This window comes from Sinocyclocheilus anshuiensis, unplaced genomic scaffold, assembly GCF_001515605.1.
Source record: "Sinocyclocheilus anshuiensis isolate Anshui unplaced genomic scaffold, SAMN03320099.WGS_v1.1 scaffold801, whole genome shotgun sequence".
NCBI classification, from domain to species: Eukaryota; Metazoa; Chordata; class Actinopteri; order Cypriniformes; family Cyprinidae; genus Sinocyclocheilus; species Sinocyclocheilus anshuiensis.
Window position 1 is genome coordinate 730,438 of NW_015536541.1, and position 20,671 is coordinate 751,108.

Below are 20,671 nucleotides of genomic sequence, written 5' to 3' on the forward strand. Positions count from 1 at the left end.
GTTGAGGACTCAGTTATTTATGGGATTGATTGATTGATTGATTGATTGATTGATTGATTGATTGATTGATAATAAATTCATGCATTTGCATGAACCCATCCATTATGGCAAAGTATCTGTTTATTTGTTTTGTTTTTTTTATTGGATGAGTTAGAGTAAGTGTTCATTTAGTATCATTGAGATACTATTATAGTTTTTATTTATATTTTGAATTAGTTTTTAGTTTTTGTTTTTCATTTTCATTATAATTTTAGTCAGTGGCATTTTTATTAGTTTTAGATTTTTTTTAAAGGGGTCATAGGATGCTACATGCACTTTTACAAGTTGTTTGTACTGAAATGTGTGTTGGCAGTGTGTGTACACAACCACCCTATAATGATAAAAATCCACCCAGTGTTTTTTTTTTTAATCTGGTTAAATGTTTGCCCCTTTCTCAAATCGAGCTGATCTCAGATGCAGCCTCCCACGATAGTTTGATTGACAGTAGAGTTTCAGCACAGACTGGACTGGTGTCTTACCTTAGACCCGCCCTGAGTGAGTTGTCATCAGTCCGCCATTGTTTCACCGCTGGAGCAGTTGTAGACAAGAATGACTCCTAAGCAATTGAGGTGTTCTGTTGTTGGATGTAATAATGAACATAGCAGTCGTCATTTACTCCCGACATCTGAGCCGCTGAACTCACAGTGGATTTCATTTGTTTCTGAAGGGAATGCTCCCCCGATCTGCCTAAATGTGTCTATGTTCGCGCAAATCGTTCATAATCCAGCCTCATCTACAGAAGAAGTGTGTAATGTTTTGTAATGAATCTTTGCAAATCGCCTTTCCTAATAATGTGCTAATTAGCAAGTTTCACGATGAATGCGGCTAAAGTAAACAGTCTCTCTGAGAGCAGCTCGGAAGAGAGGGGTGGGGTCAGCAGAGCTCATTTCGCGCAAATCGTTCATAATCCAGCCTCATCTACAGAAGAAGTGTGTAATGTTTTGTAATGAATCTTTGCAAATCGCCTTTCCTAATAATGTGCTAATTAGCAAGTTTCACGATGAATGCGGCTGAAGTAAACAGTCTCTCTGAGAGAAGCTCGGAAGAGAGGGGCGGGGTCAGCAGAGCTCATTAACATTTAAAGGGAAATGCTACAAAAACGACTTTATCTGAAAAGAGGTGTTTTTTACAATACCATTGAGAAATGTTAACCAAACTATGTTACAGACTTTTCATTAAGACCCTAAAGAATCATATCAACTTGTGGAAAATGGGCATCATATAACCCCTTTAAATGTTTATTTTTATTTTTATTTTTCATTTCAGTTTTAGTTTCAGTTATTTTAGTACATCAAGTTAAACTAAATAAAAATGAGAAATGTTGCAACTCACTGAAATAAAATAGTTTCATTTTATTTCCGTTAAAGTGTATTTGATTTCAAGTAATGTTTTTTTATTTTATTTTTTTTCGTTTTAGTTAACTATGATACATCTGGTTAGAGTAAAAATGACAGGCGGCATTAAGTCATGTTGGTTTACAAAGAGTTTAATCTATTGTACACAGCACTATCATTCTTTAACTAGGGATGACTGTTCTTCCATAAAAGATGTAAAGTGAGTGGGATAGTTCCCTGGCGGTGCAGTATGATATTTATAGATTTTCTTCATGTATATGTCGTTATATGACCACTGCTTTGTATTTTTATGCTCAGAATGGTCATTTACCATATTTTCCCTGTCAGCACCCTCATCTTTGCTGTGGTTCACACTCCTAACGGGTACTCAGACAGATGTTTGGTGTGGGACCAGTGCCAAGGGGCCTGTCGGTCATTGTATGGCACTGCATAGAGGAGACAGACTGTTGCCCCTCTTGTTATAATGAGTCTTGTTGCACTGCCCTCTTGTGATGCACCACCTGTTCCTTAGTGGCCACACAATGGCGTTTTGTGCCAGGCTATGAGCCCATGAGACCTCAGCGGCACAGCTGAGGGGCGTAGTGACACCAGATGTCCCACAGTGCTGGGAAATGGAGATCATACAGCGAGAGCGAGTGTCTGTATCTGACTTCTACATATAATTTTATGTCTATGAACAAGTCTACGAACTTTATGGACATCCCATGCAAATATTATAAAAGTTTTTATTACTCATGTTTCTTAGGGGGTGTCATAATATGAGACATTGCATTCAGAAACAACTAGACGGAGCACAACAGTATGGACCAGAATTTATTTATTTCTCTATTTGATAGTGCAAATAAATGTAGACATTCACAAAACGTTATATTATATATATTTTATTTTATAAATATATGAATGTGAAAATAGTTTAAAACATTCACAAAGCATGTTATAGTATATACATATTTATTTATTTTTTTTTTATTCATCTTCAAGAATCGGCTAAAAACAAATCTCTTCCATCTTTTTTTGACCCTCTAACTCTAGCACTCTCTATTCTAACTCTATATATAAAAAAACTAACACTAGCTTTTCTAATCTTTTTGTATTTGTACGTGTACTGCATTAAGCTAACTGAGACTTGTAAGATAAAAGCGTCTGCTAAATGACTAAATGTAAATGTAATTTATTTATTATGTGAATGTGACAATAAACTGAATCATTCACAAATCTTATTTATTTTAATAAGGTGAATGTGACCATACATTCAATGAGTCACAAAAGCTTAATAGTGTTTATAAATTTAGTTTTTTTTTTACTTATTTAATAATTACTTGAATTTGACAATAAATTGAAACATTCACAAAATGTTTGTTTATTTTAAAATACATTGAAACAGAATTCTACAATGATGTGACTGGAATATTCACAAATAAGACCACTTTAAGACTTCAAGAATGAGCAGAACTGTCAGCCAGATGCTCACTGAAACAATAAATGAGCAATATAATGTCTGTATTGTATAATTGTAGTGTAATTTATTGTATAACTTTTAATGTGGGATCATTTTTCTTGTAAGTATCACAGATACAGAAATAATACACTTAAGGAAAATCAACAGGAGGATCATCTGATTTCTCCCACCCTTTTCATTGCTTCAAACTGTCTTCAGTTTTTCAAGAACTGTCATGTTTTATGGTCAGAGTAGATCTACAAAGCAACAGTGAAGCCTGGATTGTTAACCTTTCTATTTTAACCTATAGCAAACAAAAACAGAGGCAGTTATGCCCCTGAGGAGGCACATACACGCAAATATGCTTCTGTCAATTGCATTGCCTTGAATATTTAAGCGCTAAATGCTTATTCTCAACCAGTCAACAGTAACAAAACAACATCCACCTGTCTCTTCACCAGCTTCATAACAAGCCTGACCCGCATCTCTGTTCCCTGTGGAATGGATGTAATTGCATCTGCTGTCTTTTACCCTAGAAACCATTTGAGAGTGACAAACTATCATGAATCCGTCTGTTTATGACCACAAAACAGCACTAATCTGTTGCTAATGACAACGACCTTCCGCCCCTGTGGGAACCAGTTTATTATGATCTACAGCATGTGGTTAATGACAGCTTTCTCGTCATTCAAAGAAATTATCTGATCCTCCTATGAGCTGCTCTCTCCATACTGTACATGCCTTACCCAGAATGCAGTGGTGGCCAACAGTGGAGAACGTAGCCCGTTACTGCCTTGAATAATTGAAATGGTCATATTTACAAGATAAGACCAGTTGGAAGAACATTTCTATTTTTTTAATGATTAAAAAAAAATTTTTATGATTTTTTTAAATGTGTAGATTTTTTTTTAATTATTAATTTAAAGGGATATTCCACCTCAAAATTAAACTTCTTTCATAATTTACTCACCCTCATGCCATTCTAAACCTATTTTGAAGAATGTTGGTAACCAAACACTTTTGGTTCCTATTGACTTCCATTTTATTTTTGGATACAATGGAAGTGCCATCACAAATTCGGACCATTGAGAAGAAGGTTTTTTTAATGTTATTAATTTATTATTATTATTATTATTATTATTATTATTATCATTTAACATTGTGAATGTACAATTTATATGATTTATTTTTTTTTCATTTTGTGTATTTTGTTTATTTATTTTGTGTTTAAGTAATTTAAGTGGTCTACCCAAAGTCCACCCAAAAATGAAAATTCTGTCATAATTTATTATGTTGTTCCAAACCTGTATGTGGAACATGACATGATATTTTTAAGAATGTTGGTAACCAAACAATTTTGGTTCCCAATGACTTTCATTGCATTTTTGTCCATAGTAGTAGTCAATGGGAACCAAAACTGTTTGGAAAACAACATAACAACATTTGTAAAACTATTTTCTTTTATGTTCTGTAGAAGAAAGAAAATCATACAGGTTTGGAATGACATGAGGGTGAATAAATGTTGACAAAATTTTAATCTTTTGGGTAACTGTCCCTTTAAATCAGGGCTGCCCAAACTCGGTCCTGGAGGGCCGGTGTCCTGCAGAGTTTAGCTCCAGCTTGCCTCAACACACCTGCCGGGAAGTTTCTAGTATGCCTAGTAAGACCTTGATTAGCTGGTTCAGGTGTGTTTGATTAGGGTTGGAGCAAAACTCTGCAGAACACCGGCCCTCCAGGACCGAGTTTGGGCAGCCCTGATTTAAATCAAATGAAGAAAAAAAAAACCTTTCTATTATGTTAATTGTTAATGTCAAAGAAAAAGAAAAATCCATCCAATATGAAACATTCAGTATTTTACCTCAAATTAATCTCAAACATTCAAATTAGATTTTGTACAACTTTTTTTTTGCACTGTGTTGGGTCTCCACTGTCCAGTGTAAAATGTTGTTCATGAAGAACAATCAGTTGTAGACAGTAAAGACCACCCACCATCATAGTCATCAGGACACTGAAGACGAAGTCTCGGCATTACATCGGCGTAATGACATTGGTACACACACACTGAGGTTTTAAACATGCCGCTAAATTAATTGAGGAATAATGAACCAGGGTTTTATGTGCAGCTGGATCCCACAGGTCCAATGAGGGAGAGCATAATAAGAAGGAGTGAGAATACACACACACATCCACAAACACGCACCCTAATAACTCTCTCTCTCTCTCTCTCTCTCTCTCTCTCTCTCTCTCTCTCTCTCTCTCTCTCTCTCTCTCTCTCTCTCTCTCTCTCTCTCTCTCTCTCTCTCTCTCTCTCTCTCTCTCTCTTGGGGCAAGGTGTAATGAATATGAATGTCATTAGGGCACATTAGAACACCGCGACTAATAAATAAAGCATTCACTCTGGTGTTGATGAGCTCATCTCAGCTGCATTAACCCCCTCTCTCTCAGTCCCTCCCCTTCTTATTTGTTCTAATTAATAACGCAAATAGGAGTGAAAAAAGCCATTTATTTAACCTCCGCTATTGAGGAAGTGACAAGTGACAAGTTTGTGTGTGTGTGTGTTTCATGTAGCTGGAAAGGGTACAGTAAAAATCACTACATAAAATACTCTGTTCAGAATTATACTGTGAAATCTAAACGGGCTAGGTCATGTTCTGCTTTAACACAGCAGACTACTAACTAACAAAAAAAAAATAATTATAGACTACAAACTAAAAAAAATCAGTGAAAACAAACAAATCATCAGAAAAATCAGCAAAAAAAGCTATATCCTTTTGTGTGTGTGTGTGTATATATAGCATATTGCAATTTTTTATGCAATTATATATGCAATTTATTTTTAGTATGATTTATTTTATTATTGTGTATATTTGTATATATTTTTGTGTTTATTTAATTTAAAAGGATAGTCCACACAAAAATGACTGCCTTAAATACTTCAATTTTATATTTAAATATAATGTAAATCTAATTTAACATCAAGATACATTTATGAGCAAGTGAATGGAACATTAAACATTTCACATGGAAACTACTGTAAAATACAGCACAAAATATTTGCAAAAATCTATAAATAGTCACATTCTTCATGAGATCAGGCTGTAGTTTATTCACGCTGCAATACATGCTGGGAAACTAAGCACTGGCGTGTTACTGTGGACATCACGCTATTACAGTTAATCTGTAAATATGCAATAGATTACTGTAATACAGACACAGATAATCAGTGTCATTTCCCAGCACATGCAGCTACATCAGTTTATTTTCTTCTCTTGAAATCACAGTATACCCTTTACATTTAATTGTAATGAATTGTAGAACTGCTAAACTAAAAATTACACCAGAAGTGCCTCAGGAATACACTGTAAATGTAGATTTTGTAATACAAGTACATATAAAGTGGAAAAAAGGAAGTACAAAGGAGGGGAAGAAAAGAGGAGGCCGCTTCCATAACATGATGATTGCTGTTATTGTGTTCATGATCTTGTCACGATTGAAGCTATATGAGTGTATTAAAGCAAACTGCATATGCCTGTTTGGTCCCTGCCTCCATTATAAGATGCAACATTGTTATCGAGAGCAGGGGGCGGTATGTTGTCTATTGTATTTTAAGAGAAGTTGTCAGATTCACACTGCACCTCCTGTCAAACAAACGCTTTAGTGGTAGACATACACGTAAGAGCAGGAATATTAAATATATAGTGTATCGAGTGTGTCACTGAGTGTTGTGGTATTGTTCGATAGAGATACTGTAATCACCAGAACCGAGTGCTTACTTGATTTGATTCTGAATGGTGCTGTATTTTCTTGGACTGGTCTTTTGTTGAAGATGTGGCTCACTGTCAGAGTTGACATGCAGGGGTTTATTAAGCTCTGAGACTGATCATTAAGCTGTCCAGATCTCTTGTCTCTCTTCCATATTAACTTCTCTCATTCCATCTTTCCATCCAGACTTCCTTTTTTTTTTTGCCACAGATCAGTGACTGGCAGCTTTAGATGGAGGCTCATTGCCAGTGGGAGGGCTATGGCAACACCATTTCATCAAACATATGGACTAAGAATAAACATGGAAAGGATTTTCAAATTAACAGGAATAGAACTGGAATGAAACCAAAGCAGATCGTGTGAAGCTTCTCTGTGCTCATTGGCTCAATGCATGTGACTGTACTGTTATCTCCATTGATGTGCACCATTTAGATTTCATTTGAAAATGCCTTTTATTTAATTCCAATTTAAATCCTGAATTTGAGTTGAGATAGAAAACAAGATGCAGTGGAATTTGAATATAAGAAAAGAAAATCTGAAAATGAAAGAAACCACTTTATTTTTCATTATTATTATTATTTTCATTTTTTACTCATACTATACTAACAGTACAATGCTAACAGTTCTACACTACTCTTCAACAGATGGCGTTTGGTGAGATTTATATGATTTTATTTTGTGAAAGATGTCTATTATGCTCACCAAGGCTACATTTTTTTAATCATATATGGTAAAAACATTATATTGTTAAATATTATTATAAAATGAACAAGTTTTTATTTGAATAGTTTAAAATGTAATTTATCCCTGTGATCAAAGCTGAATTTTCAGCATCATTACCAAGAAACATTTATTATTATTATAAATTATCTGATAAATATTTTTGTGGAAACAAAAGATCGAAAGAAAATAGTTTATTTGAAATAGAAACATTTTGTGCAGTTTAGTTTAATACAATTTAAGGGCACTTTAAAACAATGTAATGCATCCTTTCTGAATAAAAGTATTATATATATATATATATAAAATAAAAATAAATAATGGATGGTTGCTTTCTGGCCCGAATGATCTCTCCCCCAGTCTCTATGTTATTCTGGTCTTTGGATTAGATTCCAATCCCTCCTTTAGTGTAAATTGTGTCACCAATTTCATCATCCACCGTTTCATCGTCATCAGGTTTAAAAAAAAATAAAAGTCTGATTAGTGATTTGAGGTTGGGGTGTGTTTCATTTTTGAAAGTCAAAAGTGATGGTTTCCCTTTTAAAAAGTTGATTGACTGTGTCATTTTGAGATCTATACTTCCTTTAACCAACTGTAATATCATCAGATATGCTTAAAAATATGATATTTGTAAAGCAGAAAGGCTGAGGAGAGACGTGAAGTTCCGACAGGTCTCAGGAGGGAGCATATGGTGTGTGGTGATTAAGACGATGAGGAGAGATTTTGGGCCTTTTGTCACGGTGACACAGATGAAGATCTTATATTAGTAATTCATACAGATACTCTGTGATATGCTTCAGAGACAGACATCCCTGAGCCTAAGGGCAAAGAGGAAGACTTCTGGCTGATGAAACACTAATGAAATATTATGTCAAGCTGTCGGTGACCCAGGTGAAGTTTGCAGGCCTTCACGAATTTAGGAAGTTTTCAGTTTTAATTTGTGAATTACCATAGCAGTCCTGCTTAGGCCTCATACAGAGTGACAGGGGCGTAATTAACTGGGATCATGCTGTGTTTTCATCCAACTAGTTTTGCTAATGCAAATTCACATGAATTCACACTTAGGCAAACATGATTGGAAATGGTTGATAGGCGATGCTGTGTTTTGATTATTTGGTCAGGTGTTTGCACTCAGTATAGGCTATGGATGAACAAGGAGATGACAGCTTTTTTACAGTTAATATTAATGCTATATAATAATGCTATATTAGACAGAAAACAACAACGCAATGCCTCCGAGGGTAAATGGCTCTCAGCCCACTTTATATGAGTTATTGCAGTTATTATGCTGCATCTCCTGGTAGCATTTATTAGCAATATGTATAATTGCTACAGTATGGCAAAAAAAAGTAAAACGTTTGTTTGAAACCCAGCTATACATCTTTTATTTATTTATTTGTATTTTTATTTTATTTTACTAAAATAGCTCAAGAAGTTATCCTTTAGAGAGCCTTTTTTTTCCCAAAGCATCTGATTTAAAGCCAATAAATGGCCACTGCCAAGGTCCCTTTTTGCCCTGTTGTGTCTGTCCAATTATGTGCATTATTGCAGTTATTCTGCTGTGTCTTCTGACAGCATGTAATATGTATAATTGATACAGTATGGCAATTACAACTGGAATAGCATGGAATGCTTCACATTCTTTTTAGTCAATTTTTTTATGATTGTGCTTAAAAAAGTGAAACATTTATATGAAACCCAGCTACAGATTTTATTTTATTTTAAAATTGCTTATGAAGTTTTGATTTCTTGCTAACTCACTGTATTTAATGTTCTTTAATTATCCTTCAGAGAGCCTTTTTCACCTCAAAGCCTCTGATTTGTTTTCCCCCTATAAACGGCCGCTGCCGAGGTCACTTTTTGCCCTGTTTATGTCGCTCTAATCAAAATGCCATTTCATTTATGTGTCATCGACATTCTGATTACACTCGGCCTCGAGGAAGCACGGGAAACAATTTAATTTTGTAATGTTTTATGTCTTATTTCGTAACCTTGACGTTTGTTTTGATTGCCCGAGATTGTCTTGAACGACTCCTCTCGAGTCAATATACATAGAATGATGTGATTAAAATTTAAAAGCACAGCAGAAATTTCCAGAATATTCCCTAAAATATGACAACAGCGCTGCATTTGCTAAGTGTCATTTCCTCATTCTTTCCTCCAACCTTTGTACAACCTTTGTGCACTAATGTGTAACCATTCGCCTCTTTTCAATGACACCTTTGGCACTCTTTTATAACTGACAAGATGACACAGAAGCAGGCTTGTATTTTAAGTGACAATATTTCCCTCAGAGGCAGAGGAACCAGATAGCGTGCATTTTCTTGTGGGGATCCTCACGCCCCATTGGCTTTCACCCTCAGGTTTCTCTCTCTCGCTGCCTCTCCCTCACCGCTGTAATTAAGTGAAAATTTATGTGCGATTTTTCCATCTGACGATCAGGAATAATCATGGCCTATTACAGCACAGCCTGCTGAGATGGGTAAGCAAACAGCGCAACAGAAAGACTGTGTGTTTGTGTGTCTTTTAATCTGAGGAATTGTTGCATTAGACTGCAGTTATGTGTTTAGCAATTACAGTTAATATTTGTTTTATTTATTTGGGTGTGTGTATGTGTTTAATTTTGATCGTGCAAAGCAAAAATCATTTTAGACTCATTATTACATGCTCAATTTGCCATCTCTCAGACTACAGACCCCATGACGAGCAGTTTACTTTCCTGTTGATGCATTTCCTGTTGAAACAGCAAGAAGAAGGGCTTGTGATTGGACACAAAGGGCTTTACAGGGCATGTGATTGGACAAAAAAATCTATGTGGTTCAGTATGACTCATCAATATTTTCTGTCTCTTTACCTGGAAGAGAAATGTAATGCAATTGTTTATAGTTGCCTTTTGATGGGCTGTTTTTGATTTGACCCTAGATAGATAGATAGATAGATAGATAGATAGATAGATAGATAGATAGATAGATAGATGATAGATAGATAGAAGATGTGGGACTTGATTTTGTTTTGGAAATATTCAAATTAAACAGAAAAAAAACAGTAATAAGTATGGATGAATAATTTGGAATTGTCACATTGTCTGTAAAAATGTAAATAGTCATTTATAAATTAAAGTAAAATATAAAAAAAAAAAATATGACTGTTATTTGTAAAGTTTGGACACAATTTATAAAATAATATAAAAATATGTATAATATATTGTAATTCAATTTTTTCATATAACCCTATCATAGTTCTTTACAATAATATATACCATAACATTTAGTACATATATTAATTTAATATATAATATTACATTTATCAGAATTTTTGAATATATATTGTAGAATTTTCTGCAAAGTTCAATCTGTCATGACTTTCACTTAGACATTACTAAGGGTGTTTTGTGGCCAGTGTTTCAGATTGGTAGCTCCATTCATCAGAAGGAAAGCCATGAAAGTCCTGTCCCTGAGCCGGCTGCATATCACAGTGACACTGTGTTTCAGAAGAACTTGATTCTGGGCTGAGAAACAGCTAAAGCTTTACGCTTTATGTCTGGCTGATTCATCAGTCTGAATCTCCAGTTTGAAGAGAACGACTGAATCCCTCGGTGATTTACTGTACCTCATGGTTCATCCTCACAGAGAAGCTGCTGTGGATGGGTTTTACTGATAAGATCTTTATCAATTGACCAGTGAGCTGCTTTTAGTGTGTGGGGTTTGTAAGATACCGAATGAATGTTGAAGGGGACATTGTGGTTGTTTGGAGAGCAGCGATTACTGGATGAAAACATGGCTTGTGCTATGTTTGTGTGGATGAGTGCTATAACACAAATCTGGCTGAAGATGACCTGGAACAGTCTAGAATACCTCCAAAATCTAGGTCACTCACCCTCTCACATGCAAATCCACACACACACATGATAAACCCTGGAGCTGTCCATGACTAGAGGCGAGATGTCCTCTGGGCATTTGTTCATAACACACAATCACACAGAGAAAGAGAACCAGAAAACAAGAAGATAGTATGCTCACTATCTAAGCATGTTTAGGCATCACACATGCTCCCAACATAAAGACTCTTCCAAAAAGAAGTTTCCTTCTAAAAACTTTTGTCCAAATTCTTAGGCAGCATTGCATGTGCAACAAGCTCAGAAAAAAAAAAAAAAACATCCAAACGTACAAAATGGCAGTTTATAAATCAACCCAAACTCATTGGAAAAACATGCCTGGAGCGACATTTCTGCAAAATTATATCGCGTTGTATTTTGCAAAAGTGAATCTTTCATTTGAAACAGATGAAGGTGAATCTACCAATGTTTTATGTTGGCTGTTGTATGTATCGTGGCATATCAGAAGTGAAATGTCCAATGAGTGGCACGAAAAGTCAATGTTCTGTCATGTTTGAAAATAACTTACAACCTAAACCTAACTGATAGTGTTAACCAAAGCTAATGTGACGCATTCGCTGAAGCAGCAGTGCCATTTTAACTTGCTTCTACAAGTCTTTGAACTCTTTTATCATTACTCGCATTTACAGGACTCATACCTGAGCACTTCGCATTGCAAGTGCAGTGCTGAACCAGGTGCGCTATCAAACAAGTTTACTATGTTAGAAAAGCCCTACAAAAATGGAGCTGGTTATGTGATGCAAATGTCAAAATGTATTAGTTTATAAATTAAGCACTATGGTAAAACTGTTATGATGTCATAACGTTATATTGTGCAAGGAACTGCACAAAAGTAATGTTTTATTGATTTATAATCTGCACTGTAATCATAATTTGTGTAAAAAGGAATAAAAGTTGTTGGTGTTTTACCTCCACTAGTGGTAACTCCAGTAAGTTGTATGTACTGTATAGGTATATTTTTGGAGTTTCGCTAAAATGTAGAGGCATTTTTTCAATGAGCTGATGTTGTTAGGCATTTACTTTCATTCAGTACCAGAAAATCTTGTTTAAAATAGTTCAGTTTAATTAAAAAATCTTAATAAAATCTGCTATTTTACAATATTTATGTGTGTTAAGCAATAAGTTTTAAGCATCAAGCTTAGCGGCATGCTAACGTCATGCCTTAACAGGCAGCTGCTTATGTAGACAGTAAATGCAATTAGGTTTTGCAACAGTTTGTGCAAATGTGAGTCTCTCACTGTTGGCATATCATTTCTGATTCGTGGTACAGACTGTAGCTTCACCCCAGAGAAGCTGTTATTCCAACCCTTTTAAAATTCAGCTCGTATTGCGTTTATACACTTGTGTGTTCATTTGATTCTTTTATAAGGCGAGATGGAAAGGCCAAGGGAGGACATAGAGTCGAAGAACGAGTGTGTGCAAGTTAGATCAAAAGAGCATATCCAAGCATGAGTATACTGTATATCCTCAGAAAGAGCTTGACATACTGCTGCTACATACATCTGAACACAGAACATAAAGAATATCTAATAGCAATATCCATCCATATCCACCCACTACCTCAAAGAGTACAGGAGGTGAATGTGTCATATAAACAGAAAAAAACAAAAAAAAAACAACAACCTTTGGCTTTCTTCATAAATGTATCCTTCCACCTGCAGCTACAACTTTTAATTTATTTATTCTGATTCTGACTTGGTAACTCCATGTTGCCATGGATACATTGACTGGTCGGTAAGAACACATGAGCTCACTTTGGCAGCAAAACTCTGCCGGTTTTTTTTTTTTTTTTTAATCTCAAATGAAACCTCTCAGTATTGGCACCAATTATTTGTATATCTTCTCTTTTTTGTTTAATTTTAGTTTAGGTTTTATTCATTTTGTTATGTTCTTTTGTCATTTTTTATTAGTTTATGTTTTAAAAATATCTAATTAGCTTTAATTAATTAAATTATTTATTATATCAGTTTTAGTGTTAGTAACTTTAGAACTTAAAATTAAATGTATGTGTTTCAGTTAGTTGCCAAGGCAAAGTTGATAATTTTTGTTTGTTTTATAAGCTTTAGTTTTTCATCTAATTTTCATATTTTATTTTATTTCAGCTGTATTTCAATCACTGAAAATTATTATTATTATTTTTTTATCTTTAGTTAACATCAGTGGCACAACCTCATCAAGTTCTGACGTGTTCATGGTTCAGCAATATTCACATTTATGAATTTTCTTTAAATCTGTCATGAAAAAAAAAAGTCTGTTGTTGTGAACTCAGTTCATTGAGACAGATAAAGATTTCACTCAGTGGTATTTAATAGTATTCCCAGAAGTGGGAATACTTTATGTATGTATGTATGTATGTATGTATGTATGTATGTATGTATGTATTTTATTTTATTTTATTTTATTTTATTTTATTTACAGGGCCCTTGGCCCCTGTTATTAACCACTGGTTTGGATTACCTTTGCTGTCATCTAACCCTCACTTAAAGTAAAATTTTAATAACAGTAATAAATTAATAGCACTGTTACATTTATTTATTTATTTTTTATTTCAATATGAATATCAATGTTTCATACTCTGTAATGATGTGATGCTTAAATTTAATTGTAGCATATGAAACTTTATTTTAGTTTTTATAGTTTTATTTTTTATTTATTCAGACAACATATTATAGATTTTTTTTATCGACCAGAACATGATTATTGGCTTAACAATATCAACTAGAATATTAATATACATTTTAATTGTTATTATTATTAGTATTAATAATTCAGTCAATTACATGACAGGGCTAGTCATGTGATCTCAAAATGGTGGCATATGTGAGGTGGTGACCATTACATGTAGATTAAAATACATTTTTCATAAATCATAGGATTTCAGTATTCATTTAATGTTCGTGTACCTAATTTCAATGACATTTCTCAGAAGAAGCATTGTTCGTTTCTGTCATTGTTCATTGTTCTTATTTGCTTTAATTAACAAATAAATTGCATTGTGTACCTTTAAATGTGAGTTTTCGAGGACTAATGATAGTTAAAGATAGTTTTAGCTATTTTTGGCAGTCATTCTCTGACAGGTATGAAAGGCGTTTAGAAATCAGCGTTGAAATAACACATTGAGTTGCCTGTTGCCATCTCTGATTGTACAGCTTTCAGATCAGGCATCATTCGGTGCCTCTGACTGCTGTCATTTTCTAACCTATTCAGCTCTCTGACAGATTAAACAAAACCGCTGCTGTTCATAATGAAATGATTCTGCTTTCCTCTCTGTATTCTCTCGTTAGCCCTGTTCTCTGATATGTTTTAATAAACTTCACTGTCATTTACAAACCTGTCTGGCTGATATGTTCACATCTATGTGCTTGTGTGTGTATGTGTGCCCCTGTGTACATGCTTAAATGTGAAGGTGGAAGAGAGAGGAGTGAATTGCAGATTAATTTATCTTCTGCCAGTCAGACAGATATAGTGAGTGCATGTGAGGATGGCTGGCAGTTAGTCGTGCAGCACTGGACTGGAATTTGAGTGATGGAGTTTGCTGATTGAACTTCAGAGGGGGGTAAGAGAGGAGGAGCAGCATGGGTACAGCGTCCTGTAGTAGTGTTGAAATCTCTCTCTCTCTCTCTCTCTCTCTCTCTCTCTCTCTCTCTATCTGGAGTAATGTCATCAAAATGGACTGATTTTTTTGGAATGGACATCTCCCCTAAAGGTAGCTGGCGGTCACGTTACAAGCGTCCAATTAATAAACGGACTGGTGACTTACAGTGGAGGATTGTACATGGTGCGGTACAGTAATTGTGTTTACCCTGCTAAGGGAACATGTGCGCTGTAATTGGTGCCCTGATTAGATACGCCGTGGCTGTGAGTCTGCCATGCAATCTCCTATTAAAAACACATCGCATTTGAAATAGGACAAGCAGGCTGTGGCTGCACACTATTTGGTGTTCAGTAACTCTGCCTTCCCAGTCATAGTGACGTAATAGACCTAAGTCAGGTGAGGTGGCATATTGCATTGAACACACTGTACTTCTGTCCTTCACAGCCTTGTTTTCATTCCTGTCACAAATTAAATATGGTGCAAACCTGACTAAGGTCTATACAGAGCGGGTATGATGGATACTACTAGTCCTAAATGTCACAAGAACTAAAATTATGTGTAACATGATGAAAAGTTAGTTAGTTAGTTAGTTAGGTATGGAAGTTCCATATAATTACACTACCATTCAAAAGTTTGGAGTTAAGGTAAGATTTCTTTAGTGTTTTTGAAATAAATATTTTATGCTCACCAAGGCTGCATTTATTTGTTTAAAAAAATACAGTAAAAACAGTAATATTGTGAAATATTATTACAAATGAAAATAACTGTTTTACCATTTGTGGTAGCCACGAACAGACATATGGTGCACCTCAATCCAAATGTAGGGGTGGGTTGTCTTTTTTGCAATGAAAATGAAACAATTTTTCATCTTTTTGTGCAGTGTGTAAGTTTGGGTAATTTGTTTTCTTTTTTATCACATTGGGTATCACTTTTAGGTGAAGTTTTTTCTTATCAATTGTTTATTCTGGGGCCAAAATATTCAGTTAGTCAAAAAAATGTTTTGGTTTTATTAAATTTTATGTTTGGAACTGCTAAACTCGCTATCTGGAAAATTATTCTGGGGCCAAAATATTCAGTTAGTCAAAAAAAAATGTTTTGGTTTTATTCAATTTTATCTTTGGAACTGCTAAACTCGCTATCTGGAAAACAAGGAAAAACAAGATGCTTGGCAGAGATACATTAGATCCCTTGTTGATGTTCTTGGGTTTAGTTGCATCAAGACTCAGGATAGAACATGCATATTACAAGAAAATAACTGTTTTACCATTTGAATATATTTTAAAATGTAATTTATTCCTATGATGGCAAAGCTGAATTTTCAGCATCATTACTCCAGTCTTCAGTGTCACATGATTCTTCAGAAATCATTCCAATATGCTGATTCGCTGCTCATGAAACATTTATTATTATGTTGAAAACAGTTGTGCTGCTTAAAGGGGACATCGGATGCAAAATTCACTTTTACATGGTTTTGCATATAAATGTGTCTAGCAGTGTGTGGACACAACCACCCTACAATGATAAAAATCTGTTCACTGCTTTGTTTTTAATCCCCCCAAAGCCTAAACAGTCTCAGTTATCAAGCCGTTTTGATTTTCTGAGCAATATGACGGCATATTGCTCAAGCCCCGCCCACAGCCACTGATGGTATATTATGTCACACGTCACACTTCTCTAGTAAGTTTCATCTGTGTGTGAAGACGCTGCAGGCAGTGGCATAGCAAAAATCCATGAATGAATGTTCTGAAGTGTAGTAAATATGATGATTTGTTGTTGGATTTCTAAAGTAATTTTGTCATTATATTTGTTTGGGTTGTTTGGTTATTGTATTTTTTTTGTTATTATTAATACTGTTTTTGTTAGTATTATTATTATTATTATTATTATTATTATTATTATTATTTACAGATGCTTTGTAATTGAGACTGAAGATTGTGAAATGTAGATTGCAGTAGTAACACAGTATGGTATTACCTGTATTTTGTAAATAAAGGTGATTTCAATCTCTCTCTCTCTCTCTCTTGCTCTCTCTCTCTCTCTCTCTCTCTCTCTCTCTCTCTCTCTCTCCCTCCAAGCCCCGCCCACAGCCACTGATGGTATATTATGTCACACGTCACACTTCTCTAGTAAGTTTCATCTGTGTGTGAAGACGCTGCAGGCAGTGGCATAGCAAAAATCCATGAATGAATGTTCTGAAGTGTAGTAAACTTAAACATATTTCCTGTCCCTTTTATCGAGGATGCATAAAGAGGTGACTTGTGCGAACTTGAGGCAGCCTGGTATCCCAGAATGCATCTTGTAACAACCAATGACAGAGGAGAAAACCCGCATAATTTTTAAAATACTACTGTTATTATGTCATTAAATATAGTTTTTCAGGTGAGAATGTAGTTGTTTAAGACTCAAATCTGCGGTTTATTTATAAAATAACACCTATTTGAAAATTTGCTTCGCCGATTTCTGAGATGTGAGCTCCAGGCGATCACCGGCGTTCAGTGCTCATGTATCCCGCAGACAGCAGCCTTACCTCAGCTAGTCATTCTGACATTTGCATGTGATATAATTAGTTTTATAGGTTTATCTAACAGGCAATCTTTAGTCTTTGGTTTTGGTCTGAAGTTAATTAAAGTGTGTATGGGGTGAGCAGAGCTCATTAGCATTTAAAGAGACATGCACCAAAACAGGTCGCTGTGAACAAAGCTGTTTTTGACAAGGTAAAAAAGGTGTTGTTTTACACTACCATTGAGGATTTTTAAAAAGTATGTTACAGACATTTCATGAAGACCCTAAAGAATTATACCAACTTGTGGAAAATGGGCATCCGATTATCAATTTTATGCACCCTTGCTAAATAAAAGTATTGATGTATTTAAAAAAAAAACTCAGTTGGATAGTTTTGAGTCTGTTAGTAAAAAGGCTCTGTATGTGACTTGTGTGAAAGTGACCAATGCACATCTTCTATCTGGAGTAATGTCATCAAAATGGACTGTTTTTTTTGGAATGGACATCTCCCCCAAAGGTAGCTGGCGGTCACTTTACAAACGTCCAATTGATAAACGGACTGGTGACTTACAGTGGAGAATTGTACATGGTGCGGTAGCCATGAACAGACATGTGGTGCACGTCAATGCAAATGTAGGGGTGGGTTGTCTTTTTTGCAATGAAAATGAAACAATTTTTCATCTTTTTGTGCAGTGTGTAAGTTTGGGTAATTTGTTTTCTTTTTTATCACATTGGGTATCACTTTTAGGTGAAGTTTTTTCTTATCAATTGTTTATTCTGGGGCCAAAATATTCAGTTAGTCAAAAAAAAATGTTTTGGTTTTATTCAATTTTATCTTTGGAACTGCTAAACTCGCTATCTGGAAAACAAGGAAAAACAAGATGCTTGGCAGAGATACATTAGATCCCTTGTTGATGTTCTTGGGTTTAGTTGCATCAAGACTCAGGATAGAACATGCATATTACAAACTTGTAGGGTGTTTACCAATGTTTGTGAATACTTGGGCCATAAATGGAGTGTTATGTGAAGTCAATGAATATGATGATTTGTTGTTGGATTTCTAAAGTAATTTTGTCATTATATTTGTTTGGGTTGTTTGGTTATTGTATTTTTTTTGTTATTATTAATACTGTTTTTGTTAGTATTATTATTATTATTATTATTATTATTATTATTATTATTATTTACAGATGCTTTGTAATTGAGACTGAAGATTGTGAAATGTAGATTGCAGTAGTAACACAGTATGGTATTACCTGTATTTTGTAAATAAAGGTGATTTCAATCTCTCTCTCTCTCTCTCTTGCTCTCTCTCTCTCTCTCTCTCTCTCTCTGGTTTCTGCACATGTTGGACACAGGTGACAGCAGATACATTATTTTCATTCTCACGCCTCTGTTTGGTCTGAAGTTAATTAAAGTGTGTATGGGGTGAGCAGAGCTCATTAGCATTTAAAGAGACATGCACCAAAACAGGTCGCTGTGAACAAAGCTGTTTTTGACAAGGTAAAAAAGGTGTTGTTTTACACTACCATTGAGGATTTTTAAAAAGTATGTTACAGACATTTCATGAAGACCCTAAAGAATTATACCAACTTGTGGAAAATGGGCATCCGATTATCAATTTTATGCACCCTTGCTAAATAAAAGTATTGATGTATTTAAAAAAAAAAAGACTGATTCCATACATTTGAACGATAGTGTATAAGCATTTGTGATCTGTGCTAATGCTAGTAGTTAAATGTGTTTCCATGTGTTACTAAATGACATTTATTCGTGTTATGCATCATATGTGTGGTGTCAAGGAGATTTGGAGGAAGTCTGTGCAGAATGTGAGGAATATTTCCGCCTCACGGTATGGTTTCTGCTCCACTCTAGTTGTGAAACTAATTGCCTTGTAATTAAAATGATGCTGAGATGTGAAGAATAAGTCTGCTCATGTTTATCTCTTCTCCTCTCTCTCTGCTTCTGAATCTTTCTCTCTCTCGTTCTCCGGTTTGTCTTTCTCCTTCTGGGTTCTGAGGGACAGTTGATGGGTAAAGACATTGGCCCAGTGAGTGAGTTTGTGTGTGTGTGTGTGTGAAAAAAAAATGTTTTGGTTTTATTCAATTTTATCTTTGGAACTGCTAAACTCGCTATCTGGAAAACAAGGAAAAACAAGATGCTTGGTAAAGATACATTAGATCCCTTGTTCATGTTCTTGGGTTTAGTTGCATCAAGACTCAGGATAGAACATGCATATTACAAACTTGTAGGGTGTTTACCAATGTTTGTGAATACTTGGGCCATAAATGGAGTGTTATGTGAAGTCAATGAATATGATGATTTGTTGTTGGATTTCTAAAGTAATTTTGTCATTATATTTGTTTGGGTTGTTTGGTTATTGTATTTTTTTTGTTATTATTAATACTGTTTTTGTTAGTATTATTATTATTATTATTATTATTATTATTATTATTATTATTTACAGATGCTTTGTAATTGAGACTGAAGATTGTGAAATGTAGATTGCAGTAGTAACACAGTATGGTATTACCTGTATTTTGTAAATAAAGGTGATTTCAATCTCTCTCTCTCTCTCTCTTGCTCTCTCTCTCTCTCTCTCTCTCTCTCTGGTTTCTGCACATGTTGGACACAGTTGACAGCAGATACATTATTTTCATTCTCACGCCTCTGGATAACCATGTGTTTGTGCCAATTCAGAGCCAACAAGACCAGCATGAGTTAGTACTGGTTTGGTGCTGGTCTAGGTGACATTTTACTTGCTCTGCCAAATTTTTACTGGTCCCACCACAAAATACTTTTTAGCAATGTAATCTTGTGTGTTTGTTTTTTCTATAATAATTATAAAAAAGTGCTGCAGTGATGACTTTTTTGTAGGTCAACCCAAAGTTAGCGTCATTCTGGTTCCCTTGACAAAAATTCAATAGGATTTTCAACTGGTTTTTGAATTACTGCAGAAAATAAGCTTTGTGACCAGCAAAAGTTGATGAAACGTAAGCTATAAACAAACTACACTACAGTCGCATGACTTCAACATTACCACCATTAAACTTTCCGACAAAAAAAAAAAAAAAAAAAAAAATTTTCCCTTTTTTTTTTTTTTTTTTTTTTAGCCTGCAGGGAATATTTGTGTTATTGTGCAAAGTAATAAATTGGTATTTTATGCCTATAACACACACCTTGGTCTCCTGTCATTTTTAAAGTTCAGTTATCCTACTTACAAAATCTGTTTTTTTTTTGTCCATAAGTATTGTATAGTTATCACTGATTTAAATTATATAATTTGTATTTAAAGGTTGATTGTTTAACGTTTTTTTTTTTTTTATGTTTTCTAAAAATAGATTGAATTTAAAACCACCAAATGG

General features: G+C 34.7%; 1 protein-coding gene across 1 annotated transcript in view; it reads left to right on the forward strand.

The window, feature by feature from the left end:
* Positions 1 to 20,671, forward strand: part of dab1a (DAB adaptor protein 1a) — a 175,607-nt gene that overhangs the window by 67,652 nt on the left and 87,284 nt on the right. The window lies entirely within an intron of this gene.